Source organism: Strix uralensis, chromosome 13 (genome assembly GCF_047716275.1).
Source record: "Strix uralensis isolate ZFMK-TIS-50842 chromosome 13, bStrUra1, whole genome shotgun sequence".
NCBI classification, from domain to species: Eukaryota; Metazoa; Chordata; class Aves; order Strigiformes; family Strigidae; genus Strix; species Strix uralensis.
This window is the reverse complement of record NC_133984.1, coordinates 8379206-8394543: the sequence shown is the minus strand read 5'-3', so window position 1 is coordinate 8394543 and position 15338 is coordinate 8379206.

The following is a 15338-nucleotide window of genomic DNA, read 5'->3' as shown; positions in this document are numbered from 1 at the left end:
ATTCAGGAGTGTTTTGGTACCTGTCCCCCTCGCTTTGCCATTGCATTTACTGTTTGCTGGGGGAAAAAAATGTCCTTTCTGTTGTGCCTCCTTGGTCATCCTTCCAACGTGCCTTCAGCATGAGTTGGTGAGCAGCCACTGCCTCTTGCCTTCCCCCTGCCTGCACCTCTGTTGGCTCCAGCACCCTCTCCGAAGCCTCTGGGTGGGCTTTGCCCCACCACAGCACAAAGGTGCAGGCCTTTGCGATTGCTCTCAGGATTTGATCCAGGCCATCGATGCTTCTCATGAGCCAGCTTTGCATACAGAGGGGAGAGGGAAACCTTCTTCCCCCAAGGCTGAAGCTGCCTCTCCATGCCTGGGGGCTCTTGCTCACAGAGAAGAAGGGAACTGATCCCGTTGGCTTTAATATTTCTATTATACAGCCTAGATTAATTTTGATTTTCTCTTTTGACTCCTTTGTTGTGTTTATTTCAAGGGATTTCTGTCACCTTCCTTCTATACTTCAATATGTCTGAAAAATTTCTGTCAGGAGTGATTGTGTATGACTTGAAGAAAGTGCAATTTTTAAGACTTGAATTCACTTTAAAATCCCCACTGCTTTCTATTCTTTTTTTTCCCCCTCCAAATTAGCACATCTCCATGCTGAAGTTTCCCCATCTGACGATGCTCTGTATGTTATTACTGCCACAAGACCTTTCCACCACCAGGTTTCTCTCTCTTCCATTTCTTGCTATGAATATGAGATTTGCAGGGAATTGTCATGTGCTGAATATTGGCATCGTGGCCCAAGATGCTTCAAATAAGACTTCAGGGAGCTGAAAGAGACCTGAGGTCAATCCAAAATACTCTGGAGAAAATTCCACAAAGTCATAGACAAATATTTTCAAACATGAATATTTCCACCCTGGCAATTCTCTTCAAATATATTATTGCAACAGACAGGCAGACACTTACGGACAGCTGACATTAGCATGTAGCTTCTGCTGTCACCCACAGACGAGCTGCGTGGCTAGAATGATGATGTTTCTGTCCTGACTTTGGGGAGTTTCACATATTAGACAGTACTAAAAGAATTTTTAATTGGACTCATTTTACTTTTTTTTTATCAGAAATGAGACAATGCACGCAAACCCCTGTGGTTACTGTAGTCTCAATCAGCTGCCAAATAATATTAAAGAAGTTGTGATTGGATTAATGAAAAGCTTGTAACAAAATTATGGTTGTGAGGAAATTATCCTATTGGGGGCTTTAATTTAAACTGGTGGGACAAAATTAGTCCTAAATTAAAGAAAACAACTAATTGTCTAGATATCTCTCAGTTGATAAATGCACCAGTAGGATCCCGCTCCCAGGGTGTCACTCTGCTGCTCGTAGGTTTTTTGAGGGAAAATGCACTTGGCAGCCTTGTTCCACTCCGTTTTTGCTTTTTTTGTGGGTGTCCTGGCCCGTTGCAGGTTGCAAGGTCCTCCTTGGCCTCACTCCTGATGGCACTGAGCCCTGGAGGTCCCAGAGGGAGGGATGGTTTGGGCCAACCGAGGGGTACTCCATGCTTCTTTAGGGATCCCAACCCCTCAGCTGGGGTGATCCAGCACCCACATGGGCTTCCACCACTGGGACATATAGATAAGGTGAGGACTCATTCCTTGTGTCACATCCAGTGTTTCTTTTTGGTGTGTGAGATGGAGCAGTCTTAGCCATGTTGTCCTTTAGCTTCTGATTCCTGCCCCAGGCCATGATTTTGAGAACTGGCCTGTTGTCTGCAGGGTTCTGGCCCCTTCCTTCAGTGCCATCTTCTCCCAGCTACCCTGGCAGAGCGTGACCTGCAGCTCATGGCCATTCCCCATTTCAAGGCAGAAAAGAGTGTTCGAAGCCCTGCAGGTACCCAGGGTGTGGGAGAGGACAGCTGGGGACACTGTTCCACAAAAAGAGCTTTTTTCTTCTGCTGGAGTCGAAAAACAGACACAGATCGGTAAATGCAGAGCCACAGCTGTGCCTCGTGCTGGAGAAGGAATATATTCTCAGGTAACAGAGTTTTGTCTGTATTTCATTCAGTAGCAAAGCTCAGTTTTCCCCATAGCTGACAAAACCTGAGTTTGCCTTTTAATAACCACAGAGGTGCTGGAGGCAGCAGTGCCCGTGGGACACTGCACAGGAGAACCAGGGATGGTTTTCATCACATTTTGGCCTGCTGATCTGGACCTGGTTTTGTGGGCCCCAGCATCAACCTGCTGTATGCAGCTCCCATACTGCAAGGGTGTTGGGAGGTGATAAGAGGGATGTGGCAGGTGTTTTGGGCATCAACTGCATCTTATCAGAAAAATCCCACAAAGGAGAGGAGCCCCATCAGGGCTGACAGGAGACCCCCCTCTCTGATGCAGAGGATCTGCAAAGCAGAGCCACTTTGAGACAGGACTCCTGGTGCCCATAAAGGGTGTCGGTAGACAAATGGTGTTCCCCTCACTGACTGGGGGCCGGTTAGACTGAGTTTTCCCTCTGTTTCTGAGCATTTTGCTGGTGGGTTAGTCAGCATTGCTGGATCAGTTGTCTAAGAAAAAAGCCCTGTGGCCTTCAGAAATTTAGGAAAATGTTTCTGTTGCTTGCCTCTGTCATTGGCCCTCAAGCGGTAAATCCCAGGCAAATAAATCTGTATTTAAAGCAATAAATTCAGTGCCTTTCCTCTGAGGCTTTATTTTCTCATTTAGTGACCTCTTGTTCCCCATGTCTTTGACACTTCTCCGATGTGCATTAAGCAAATATGCAATCATCCTTTCATTCTCTATCTTTGCTTTCATTATGATTTTTTACACTTCATTACATTTCCCTCTATAATTGCAACTCTTTGTTGTCCCAAAGTTTTATGGCTCTTTCCTCTCTTCTCTCACTTCTTGTGTTTCTTTGTTATTCACGTTAGCTTTTCTTGACACTGTGTTCCTAGTACATTTTCTAGATGTCAAGCAAACTCTTAGGCCTAAACTCATTTATCTTTGAACACTTTCCATTTCCACTTCAGTGCTCTACCCCAATGAATTCCATCCAGAACTTCCTTTTCTTCTAAAATTGGCTGTGCTGCTTTTATTCAGCGTTCTTCCCTTTTTAGGCCTAATTATAAATCCGATTGTTCGGTCCTGAATGCTTCCACGAGCTCCATTCATTTCTGAGCGCGGTTCTGCCATAACTGCCGGGGGAAGTTGCGTGACTGCCCTTTCAAAATCCTAATATGATCTAGATGAGAAAGAGTGATGTTATTTCTAACTTAAACCCTAGCGCAAGATCAGGCTGTTAAGTCCCTCCACTCTGCTCTCCTGTTGCTGCATTTACCCGCCCTAGAAAGTTTAGAGGAGAGCGAGGATGCTCTGCGGTGGGTTTATGGGGTTTTCCCAGCCCCTCGCAGTGAGCGGCGGAGCTGCCGGCAGAGCTGGTGGGCACCACCGTGCCTCCCGCCGGCATCAAGCACAGGGGTCTGTTGAAATCCCACTGTTCCGGCGAAAGCAGTTCAAAGTGGCAAATGGCCAATTCCCACAAACATACACCATTGCTTTCCTTAGGAATTTATACTGGCTGCTTGAATAATTGGATGTTAATTTGTAAGCAGAAAGTGCCTCCCTTACTGACTTAATTTTGAGCATCTTTGGGATAAGTGTCCAAGGGTTTTGCCACAGCTCACCACCTGGGGATTGCTGAGCTGTTTTGGCTGGTTTTCAGCCCTGCAGTTGGGCAGGGCCTGGCACCGCGTAGCTGGGGGCTGTGTGGGGAAAAACCACCTGTGGTTTGTGAAGCTCGCCCTGCTCCCAGGCCTTACATGGAGCTCAGCTGCTCAGTCTCAGGGCAAACCTTCCACCACCAAATGCCTAACTCCAAACCGGAGTCTTACAGAGTCAGACTTCCGGAGCAGCTAAATGACATGATGGGTTTGATGTATCTCCAGATACATCTGGCAGTGTTTGCTTTTAGGTATGTTCAGGTGTTTAGGCTGCTTAGTTAGCTTTGTCTGGGTTGAATGTTCTCAGGAGGGGAACACACAGGGGCGAAAGCACAGTCTGAAATAGAGCACAAACAGGAACGTGATGCTCTTCCTGTGGAAATGTTGACAGGTTTGCTAAGCTTTTAAATGGGCAAAGCAGTACTCCTTTTTCTCCTCCAAAATTGCCCTTGGAGGCAAGTGATGACATAGAGACTTGCTTTTGTCCACTGATTTCTTCCTGTACTGATTTAACCTGATTTCTTCCAGTTTTTTGAGCATCTGAAAAACATGAGTAATGTGACGACAAAGTTCATCCTTTGCTCTAAGAGGAGAATGTCAGGACTCTGCAGACCTGGGGCACTCTGTCATCCCCAGCTAGTGTGGGCAGCTGCTCTACTCTGCTCTCTAGGCATTCCTTTCTCTTGAAATCCTGAGAAAAAGCAACCACTGCTTCCTGGCCTGTCTTCTTGTGACCTTTCAGACTGGTGCTCAAGCAGTGCCACCAAGCCCAGATGATGTACGGTGATGGTCCTGTAGGAACGTGAGCAATAGCAGTGCACCCTGAGGTGTATAGACAGGTATGGTTGTGCATGGTGCACCAAGCACGTCATTGAGCATCGGTGATTTTGAGTCCTATCCGTGGTGCAGGATCGTTGGTGTGGCTGCAGACAGATAAACCGTTTGGTCTCTACTCCCCACCTGTAAAGCAGAGTGGATATTGCTGGCTGCATAGTAGGTATGGTGATATTCCTGTATGATGCTTAATCCGATGAAGGCTTTGAGATGCCTCACGAGTTGCTCAGTGTTCAGATCAGTGATTCAAGGAGGACTTGCCTTTGTCCAGCTTTGCCACTGCAGAACAGAACTGTCATGGGTGGAGAGGGGACAGACACTATCAAGATGCACAAAAACCCACATCAAGGGTTGCCACATGTTGCTGTGGGTTGGTGCCACATAACACACATTGATGGAGGGCTTAGGAATAAAGCTCCTTTGGCTTCAGTGGAACATCATCACCTACCTCGTGGTTCATTGCATTGTGCTCCTGCTCTTTGTGGAGACTGAGGAAGAGGGGTTCAGACTCCCCAGGTGCCAAACAAAGTCTTACAAATTACCTGACCCTGGAGCCTGAGCCCTTTTGAAATCTGTACATTGATTTGTTAAAGGTTTTGGTGTTTTCTTAAGAACTTCCTTAATTGAAGCTGCTTGAACTGGTTGGTTATGATGTGGCAACTGTCACCAGCGCCTGCAGGGGCATAGCTGGCATGGTTAGCTTGTGTCTGAAATTTTTATCCTAGATTGCAGAACCATTAGTTTTTTGGAAGCTTTAACATGTCTGTGTGTGTGGTCAGGATATTTTCTCTCTTAAAATATCTGGCCGAGGAAGATAGAAAGACCTCTTGCAGCAACTTCTCTGTATCAGACCAGTCACAGGAGATGACCTGAAAAAATCAGCTATCATATACCATATCATGTAAATAAATACATCTTGCAATTTTTCTAAGCATCTACAGTCAGCTGTATATGCCAGATAGATATGACTGGATTATTATAGTCTGTCACTTCAGCATGAATTCAGACACTATTTTAAGTGAATATTATTTAATAGGCTGGAAGAAGCCTTTGGAGCTGTTATTATCTCTCATGTAAATGCATGTTAAAGCAATTTGAACAGGGATATCATCTTCCTGATGGACTATATTGCTCCTCTGGAAAGGCTGAGGGTTTTGTACTGTGCTACACTGGAGCTACTCACCCTCTGGGATGGCAAACAGGAGTGCGGACCCCCAGGATGGCAAACAGAAGGGTGTCAGGCCGCTGCGAGGACTGGACAAGCTGCTGCCTGGGCTGTGGCCACACACTTAAGGATGCAAAGCAAACAGCTTTTCTTGGGAGACCCGAGGTAAATAAGTTTAACACAAACTTTAGGGATGATATCAGCAAATCTGCATGGGCTGACCGTATCAGTTGTGTCACTGCAGCATGACACGCTGTGCTGCCTGCGGGTTGCAGATGTGTTGGGAACTGGGAGCCCACTGGGAAGAGAAAAGTTTCAAGGTCCAAAGAGCAGCCTCTGGGAAACCGCTGTTTTTGGAGGGCTGGGAGCAGTGGGGAGGGACTGCACAGCTTCACTGTTTATTAACGGACAGCAGAGAGACACAGAGAGTGAGTGGGGAGGAGGGATAAAATCCCATGCAGCACCAAAAGCTGCTTGATGGGGATGCTGCTCTAAGAGACACCCGTGGCAGGGGAAAACGGGTCTTGAAATTGCCATAGGAGTAGGTTCCGTTTGTGCTTGTTTTCCATCCCTGCCCCAGCCTGGGAGCCCCTGCACCGTGCCCAGTTCTGGCCGCAGCCGTTGGGCCGCCCTCGGAAGCAGGCAGCAGTCCTCAGCTGCCTTGTGATATTATTATTTTTTTATTCGCCTCAATAAAAATCTGTGATTCATTAAGTGCTTGTCATGTTTTGATACGTGGATCAGGAACTGATCAATAGCCAGCCAAATTTAATAAAAAGGAGCTCTATTCTTGGGAAATGAGCTTGTTACCATGCCAACTATCGATCTTTCCTGACAGGCTCTGTAAGTCACAAAATGGGGTCCTGATGGGTAGGTCGGTCTCCCTGCCTGCCTGCCTGCCTGCCAGGAACGATGCTGATTGCAACCTCTGTATTTAAAAGACTTTGGAGACAACCCTATTTTTCAATACTGCCTCTATGTAATTCTTTGGCAAAGGTTCTAGATTGCCTGGAGCTAGCGGAAATCATCCAAAGGCTTTATGTATTTTACTGGCTCTAAGGTGTTGGAAATATAAGACAGAAGGGAGCGGAGCTCTGGTTCTGCACCGGAGCCTCCCAGGGCAAGGAGGGATGGAGCCTGATGCCAGCCCATGTGCCCACTTTGCTGATGCACGATGTGCCAGCCATCGCCTGGTCCCTGCCTGACACCAACACCGCAGCATCAGTTCTTGTGATGTTAATGACTTAACATGAGCCAGATGGTGTTAAAGGGCACGGAACCGATCCCCTGTCAGGTAGATTTCTCCAGCTGACCATGGTAAACAGGACAGATTTGCATCCCGGGGAAGAGAGATGCTCTGCGGAGTCCCGCAGGTCCCAGAGTCACTCTGCTGAGCTTCCCACGCTGATCCTAAATCCCTAAATTTGAAGCATTGACATTGCTGCTGTTCTCTGGCATGGGTGACACCAAAAGGTTTGGGAACAAGAGCTGAATACAGACGAGAAGGAAGGGGTCTGTCAAAGGGAAATAATGCATTCCCTGATCCATTTGCAATGTTCCTAGATTTTTATTTGTACTTTATTCTCTTTTTATTTCTCAGAAAGAGGGTGGGCAGGCTGTGTGGCGACCCGGGCTGTGTCCTTACCTCTGCCAGGGGCTGCATGGCAGCCTGGCACAAAGAGGGAACGCTTGCCAAGTACAAAACCCACCATGAGTTTTGGCCCCATCATTCTCCTTCAGGGCCTGGTCCAAAACACACTGGAATCAGCGGAGACAGATTTCAGTGGGCTCTGGCCCTTTCCCAGTCCAAACCATTTAAACACAGTGGCTCACATCCTTCTCCAGGACAGCCACTTAGGTCAGTGTTTGAGGTTCGAAGAATGGATGGTGAATTGTACTTGGGGCAGCAAAAGTTTACAGGCTTAGAAAATCCAGTTCTGTGCTCAATACAGTCCCTGAGACTTCCCTAGAATAGTTTATCCAGCCAAAAGTGAGGCAAAAGTAGAATTTGATGTGGGAGATCTCAGCAAAGTCACTTGGGGAGAGGAGTGCAATGTAATTCCTTCATGACTTTTCCAGATTGCGTACTGTAAAGCTTATTATGATTTGACATTGACTGCTTTGATGGAGGAGGGGTTTGATCTCAAGACCTCCAGAGGTCCCTTCCAACCAACGTTTTTCCATGATTTCATCTCAGAGATGTGATGTGAGGTCTAACACCAAAATGAATATGCAACTGGCTTTCTTGGGTGTTCAGACTTGGAGGGCAATAAGAGCTGACATGCAAACCTGAATATTTCTTGGAACTATTTGTGTATATGAGGTGCCAGAACAGTCCTAGTCCCTCAGTTCTGCGAAACAGAGGTTATTGAACAGTGTGCTCTTTGCTGCAGTTATCAGTTGCCAGCAGCAAGTGCCTGCCCTAGTGTCTGCTCTCGGCATTCCTCCTCCTTGGGCTTAGCTCATCCCAAACTACCCACTTCAAGTTTCCTTCTTTCAAAGATTTTTCTCTAGTAAAAGTCAGTGGACATCTCCATAGGGTTCATTAACATGAGTCGTTTAATGGAAAGGTCCTTTCAATATATGACAAAGGTGAAAGTCTTCAGTAGGGTTTAATAACCCCCAGCCTCTCTCTGTCTCTGCAGTATTTTACAGTGGTGTGGCATAGCAGCGAGGGCTGAGCGGAGACAGGGTGGAGCAGTTCTTTCAGTTAAACATATGCATGGCAAATTCAGCCTAAAATAAAACTCTTCTTAAAATCCAGTGAAGGTTGTTGTTGGGAATGGACTGCCGGATCGGATCCCTGCTGCCTGGGCAGAGCCTGGCAAGGTTTTAACGCAATACCGACTGCATATTCTCTTTCCTCTTGCAGTTTGCACTGGAGCCTTGAAGACAGATGAGACCAGTTGGGTGCCAACAGCAGTGCGATGCTGACGAGAGAGAGAGGGGCCCCTCTGAAAGCCGCAGGAGGAGGAAGGCCAGCAGTGCTGTTCACTGGAGCAGAGATGCGGTTCCTGCTGCCGCTCCTGGGCTCGCCACTCCTGGGCTCGCAGCCCCTGCCCTGCTCTGCCAGCCCAGCTCTCCCCTTTCCCGGCAGGTTTGGGGGAACACGAGCAATGGGATAACCAACTTGCAAAATACATCTTGCTTAGGAGAGAAAACTGCCAAAAGAAAAACCCAGCTCACCAGCGTTAGCTCTGCGGGCAGCTGCCTTCCCTGCCTGCTGGGAGCGAGAGGCTCCGCGTTCAGCACGAACCCGAGTGAGGGGAAAGAGACCGAGCTCAGGGGTGCCAGAGGGTTTTGTGTTTTCCCGTACTCCAGGAGCCTGCTCTGCAGTTTTTGAGATGGATCAGCAGCCTTGCATCACATCGTGATTTGGCTGCAAGTTGAGCTGAATGTGTATTATCTCGGCAGGCTTATGGTATGCCTCTTCTCCCCACCTAATATACGAATATACAGCGAGAGTTTTATGGACAAGATAATGTGTTCTGGCTGCATGAAATAGTTATGTTCTTCCTATAGGAGAAAAATTTAATTTTGTTCTGAATTCCACTATAACCAGACAGCTCTCCATTTATATCCTGGATAATAAATCAAAGCAACATGAAGTCTCGTGCACAGAACTGAAGTGGTTTCTTAAAGCAAATTTGGCAGGAAATAAGTCATCATCTTAAAAAGCCAGTTCACTCTCCATATACAGTACGCCACCAACTCTTTGCTAAAATCTGCAAACAGGCACGAAAAGTCATTTTGTGAAAAATAGAGATAAATCTGTGAGCTCTAGCGATGCTCTGTGAGATAGGCCATATGATTCTCTTATCAAAATCACACATAACTTTGTCAGAGAAATCACCCCGTGAGTTCTCTTTGACTCCCGGGTTTGCAGAGCCCAGGTACTCAAATATCACAAGGGCCATTAGTTTGGCTTCATATAAAAATAAGGTCATGCTGGTATCACATCTTCCCTCTGTGCTTTTCCTCTTTCTTCTTGCCTCCTCAGCTAACGTTGTTATTTTTTCTTAGGTTTTTTTTTCCAACCTTCCTTTCTAGTTTCTGTTTCTATCGTGCAAACATGCCATGGCAAAGCGTTGTAAGCAATGCATAATATATTTGCAGTAATGTATGATTCATTTACTAGCTTTCATAATTAATGTGGCTGTGTTTTACACACACAGTACTTCCTGCATGCATTTTATGATGTGAACACTCTTCAAAATCTAATAAAATGTAATCCATTAAAAACAATAGTACTATTCCTGTGATTAGATTTGTGTGCAGTTTTGCAGCAGCTGCAGAAAGAACTTGGTGCCAAGTTTATATTTTAAACACCAATTTTATGTTGCTATTTTATGCAGCTCCTAATTCTCAAGGTGGAAATTATTATAATGATATATATTATTATAGTGATACCGCAGTTGGTCTGGGTATCATCTGCTTTCATACCCTGAAAACTTTCCAACCCAAATAGTTTTTCTATCTGCTGTCTGAAGTTCAATAACAAATACGAAATTATGCTGAATTTGTGAAGAAACATGTAAGAACTGTATGGCAGCATCTGTAAAATATCAGCTAAATAATGCCAACATCTGCACCTCCAAAAAACTCGTCCTTGCCTGGGGTTTGGTGGGGCTGAGAGCCCACACAGCCTCATGGTCTGGGCCCCAAGGCCCTGTTCCCAAAGATATTTATGCATCTAATTGCCATCAATATCAGCAAGAGTTAGGAACTGCCAAAGAGCTCAGGTCATGGACTTTATTTACACATTATTCTCTTCCTAGCAAGGATTTGAGAACCCCAAATTATTTTGCACCCCATGGAGACGAAAGCTGACGTAACTGTGTGTGTGTTGTTCCTTGACACACTGTTCCAGGCAGATGGATTTGGGAGGTTTTAGTTTCCTATCTTCATGCTAAAAATGTGTGTAAAATCATTTCCAACAACAAAATCTACACTTATGAAGGAATCAATCCAACACAAATATGTTGAAAATTCAGAATGGATATGAAAAATTGATATAATTTCCAGTATAAGGCTAGAAATCCTGTTCCCATCTCTGCAGATACCAGGCTGAAATTTTCCCTGCTTTCCTCCAGCCTCATTAAAGACCACGGGCACAAACCACCCCAGCTCGGCAGCAGTGTGGGGTTGGGAGATTTACCTCTTCTGAGGCTCTGACCCCGAGCTCAGGCAGCCAAATCAGCCCCGTGCTGCGCCTGCATTAGCCCTTCACACCTGCACAGCACCTCAGCACTGCCTTAACTGTCAGCAGGTGAGGAGCACCACTGACTTGAATAAGTTAAGCCTGGGCTTGTGCTTTATGGGATAAGTTTTGCAGCATGTGGGGGTGTGTAATAGGAAAATGTGGCTTTTTATGAGTGCTGCTGGTTAGGACAGCAAGGGGGTGGCTGCACCTTCAGCGTGACTCCAACCCATTGGTTTTGCTGGACTTGCATCAGGCTTTCCCTGAAATACTTGAAGTGCAGATTTTTTCCAAAGGTATTTAAGCTCTGCTTTTGGACTTTGCTGTGTCCCTCCTGGTGAATGGTTCCCTGCTGGGGCAGCTTTGGTGTTTCTTCATGAGTGGGACTGGGGCAAACCTACGGGTAACTCGTGCAGTGGCTGATGCTGCTTTATGATGGGGACTGTGGGCTCCTGCCAGACACACTCGGCAGGGAAAGCCGCTGTGGCTGGGAGCTGCTTCCCCTCCCCAGCGTGGCCCTAGAGGAAAGGTGGAAAAAGCTTTTGCGTGGGAAAATGAGCTAAAGAGTTTAAGGCCCAAATCCTACCGTTTAGAGAGACCATTCCTGTTGGGAAGTGAAATCCCGTGCTGCAGCAGCATGGATCTGATGTGCTGTGTGTGTCCCTGTCAAGGGTGAACCTGCTGGTCCCTCGTGGGGGGCTCCTGGGCTGGGGGGGAAGAGGAACACACCCACCCAAGCATCCCATTTGGCCACCTCTCGCCTTGCGTGCTGCAGGGAGGTGGTCACAGAAGGGACAAGGGACACCCACACAGTGCCCTTCTGGCAACTTGGGAGAAGGCTGATAAAACTGGTCATTTCTAATGCTTTCTAGCTCTGATTGGGGAGCTGGATTTTTTTCCCCCTGCATTTGAGGAGGCTTATTTTAGTGTTGAGATGTGTGTACTGCTTGGATCTTTAGGCTGTGTGTTATCTTGTATTTTTTCCCAGATCTTGGATTAGTTTTGCATGCTTGGTTTTACCTTTGCATTTTTTTTTTTTAACTAATTGCTATATTTAGGGAGGAAAACCCGTGGAAATGTATCTCTGTGTGCTGTAAATGTTCAAGAAATGCAAAGTGGAGGGGCAAGGGATCAAGCAGCAGTGCTGTTCTGAAATACCAATATTTGAAAACTGTTTTAAGTGTGTCTCTTCGATATTGGAGACCTGGCAGTGACTTCTACTTTTGGTAGGCATGTGCAGGTGATGCTGAAGCTTTCCTGGCACCTGCAGCTGTACCTATTTTGCTGCAATCCCAGCAGGTGCTTTTTGTCACAGAGTCCCTTCTCCTTCTGCCAACAAAGCTATGGGGGGGCTGCTCCCCCAGGCAGGCAAAGCCTCTATGTCATATCTGTGTAGAGCCCCTGGGAGTGGCAATAGTGGCAATATTTCTGACTCAAGGCATGAGAAAAGGGGGGCTGTGTTGTGGCTTACGCCAGCACACGAGTGGGGCTTGGCCTTGGTGTGGGGTGCTGCCCCTCAGTCCCAGCCTGCCAAGTGACACATCAGAGCTCTGCTCTCCAGTGTCAGGGCCTTTGGTGTCCTAAATGGGTGAGAAACCCCTGGGACACGTGTCTACCCAGGTGGCCTCCTGTCCCCAAAGACTGACCTCCAGCTGGGAGGTCTCTGCCCCTCCAGCCGCCTCATCTCAGCATGGTCCCTATCCCAAAACCCCAGACGGCTCCAAGGCTGCCTCCTGGCACCTGGGGTGAAGGGGCAGAAAGTCCCCTTTGGGGGAGGTTTAGGGAGGGAGGAACAGCCCATGCTGGCTCAGCGGGAGCCTCCCGGGAATGCCACAACAGCTCCAGCACACGCGGGGGGGCTCCAGAGGGTCCCATTGCGTGGCCTGATGCTGCGGCCAGGACGGCTGAGATGCTCAAAGAATCGCTTTTGAGGAAGGTCAAAGAGACAAGTTTTTCGGGGGGAAGGGGGGGAAATGCAAGACAAATGCTGGACCTGGAAGACCTTTACTCTGTTTGATGTGGAGGAAAACTCCCAGGGGCGTTCAAAGAAAACAGCTAATTACTGCTGGTATCGGGGGGACGGGACACACGACACAACTAGCGTGAGGCTGGAAGCTACAGACCCCTTTGTGGGGTGGGGGGAAGCGGAGAGGGGCTGGGGCACTGCCGGCAACACCCCCTGCTCGCCCCCCACCTCCAGCAAACGCCGTGTCGGGGGTCCTGGGGAAGGTCCTCTGAGGCTGGGGGGGGGGTCATGGACAGTCGTGCTGCGGCGGGGAGCGGGGGGGATACGCGCAGGGACTTCCCGCGGGCGCGGAGCGACAGCGCGGATGCCCGACCGCTTCTTCCTGCAGGGCAAATGGGGCGGGCACGGGGTGGCTCCCGGCATCCGAAATGCCAGGAATTTAAATGATATAAAATATATAATTTTTAAATCCCCCCCCCCCCGCACCAGTAATCCTCGGCTTCATTTGCACCTTTAGTTCTCGTTTCAGGGCGGGCTGCGATGCAGCAGCAGCCGCCGCCTGTGCGCTAAACGGGAAATAAAATAGAAATAAATGCCCGCATCTGCCCCGTTTTTAAGGCAAATGGCAAAATCATTTCGTGTCTCCCGGTCCGGCCAAATCTGCCCAAGTACCGTGGGGAGACCCCAACGTCTGAGGAAAACTTGCAGTCCTCTCCTGAAAAAGAGGGGTGCGAAACCTTGTGAGATAAAATGTTGGAGCAAAGGGGTGGGGGGGAAATCTCTGTAAATAGGTTGAGCATCGGGAGCCTTTGTGCCCAGGTCGCCTTGGAAGGCGGAGGGGCGTCGGGGCTGCCCGTCCCTCCCGGCTCCCCTTTCTGTGGTCTCTGACAGGGTCACATCAAAGGACCCGCCGGCGCGGTCTGTGCACAGCCCTGTCCCCGAAATTTGCGCCTGAGAAGAGAGACAAAACCAGGCGATATTAATATGTTACTGAAGGCGAAATATCGAATGTTTCTGTACGTGCGCGTTGCCAGAGGTTTGCACAGTTTGTCTGAAAACACCCGGAGTTGGAGGCGGAGGAAAGGGAGGGGGATTTTAATAAAAACCATTTGCCACTTGTCTTCAATTAGGGTCTCGAAATTTAGCAAAAAGAAAAAAATGTCTATTTTTTTTTCTCACTTGCCGTCAGGATCAAGAGGTAAACGCGGCGCCTCTGCAACGATTTCAGGGCTTCGCGTTAAAAGGGGAGAGAAAACACAGGCGGTATTGTCGCGATCCGTGTCGGAGTGGCCGGCGGCGGGGGGCGACGAGCCCGGGTGACCGCCGCCCCCCCTCCCCCCCGCCTGACCCGCCGGTGTCTCAAGCCCCGGCACACACCTCGCCGTGCTCCCCCCGCACCCCCGGAAAGGGCTTCTCCGCCGGAGCCGCCCCCCCGACGGGCCGCGGGACCCCCGCGGAGTTGGGGAGCGGCGGGACGGGGAGACCCGGGCGTGCAGCGGGGAAGGGGGGGGGGGGGGGGGTGCGATGCAAGGTGGGGTGCCCTCATTTATTTTTTTTTCCCAGTTCCATCGGGGGAGCCCCAAGCCGCCGGGGCTTCTCCCTCCGCGGGGCTGGGCAGCCCCGGAGCCTCCTGTCCCCGTGTCCCAGGCAGGTGATGGGTACCTCGGAAGCTCATACCCGCCCCCCCCGCCCCGATATTCCCCTGCATCTTAGTGTCCATGACAAATAGGGGCAACGCGAGACAGGCAAGGGGGAGGAGGGAGGGAAAGACACGCACACAATAGCCAGGCAAATTGTTCGCAACTCCGGCGTTTGGGGAAGCCGGTACAGTAACTGCGCTCTCATCAGTCACCGCTCCTGAAGTGATAGTAAAAATGCATCTAAACATGCTGCGGTGTGATATATAAAAGCACAGCGGGATGAGCTGCTTTCCAAAAAGGGACTTGGTGATTGGATATGCCTTGGCATGATTGACAAGAGCTTAGTTTGGTAAAGAGAAGACACGCAAGCTTTCACAGCGGGATTTCTTTTCTAAAATATATCACACTAGCCTTTGAAAAGCGCCGCACACTATAAGGGAAATAAGGTTGCTTTATAGTGCGCTGACATTTCTTTAAAACACAACTAAGATCAAAAAAAGAAATAAAATGTGTTCCAAACACAATGTTTTAATTAGTTTATTCTGTGCATTTGCTTTTATCTGGTGTATATATCACGGATCCCCACCCTTTAATTAAAACAACTGGCTGCCTACACAACAGCAGAGACAAATGCTTAACTTTCTCCTTTGTAGCTACAAGCAAACGCAGTTTACTACAGCTTTCAGAAGAGTTTTTAAAATAAACGTGGACGCCTTGAAAGCTATCAGGGAATGGGCGAAGGTAGAGGGAAATGGCTGTTTCCTGGCTTTGAAAACTTGAGAGGATGTGAAGTCCCGCGGCCAGCCCTGCCCGCAGCCCTGCCCGCAGCGCTG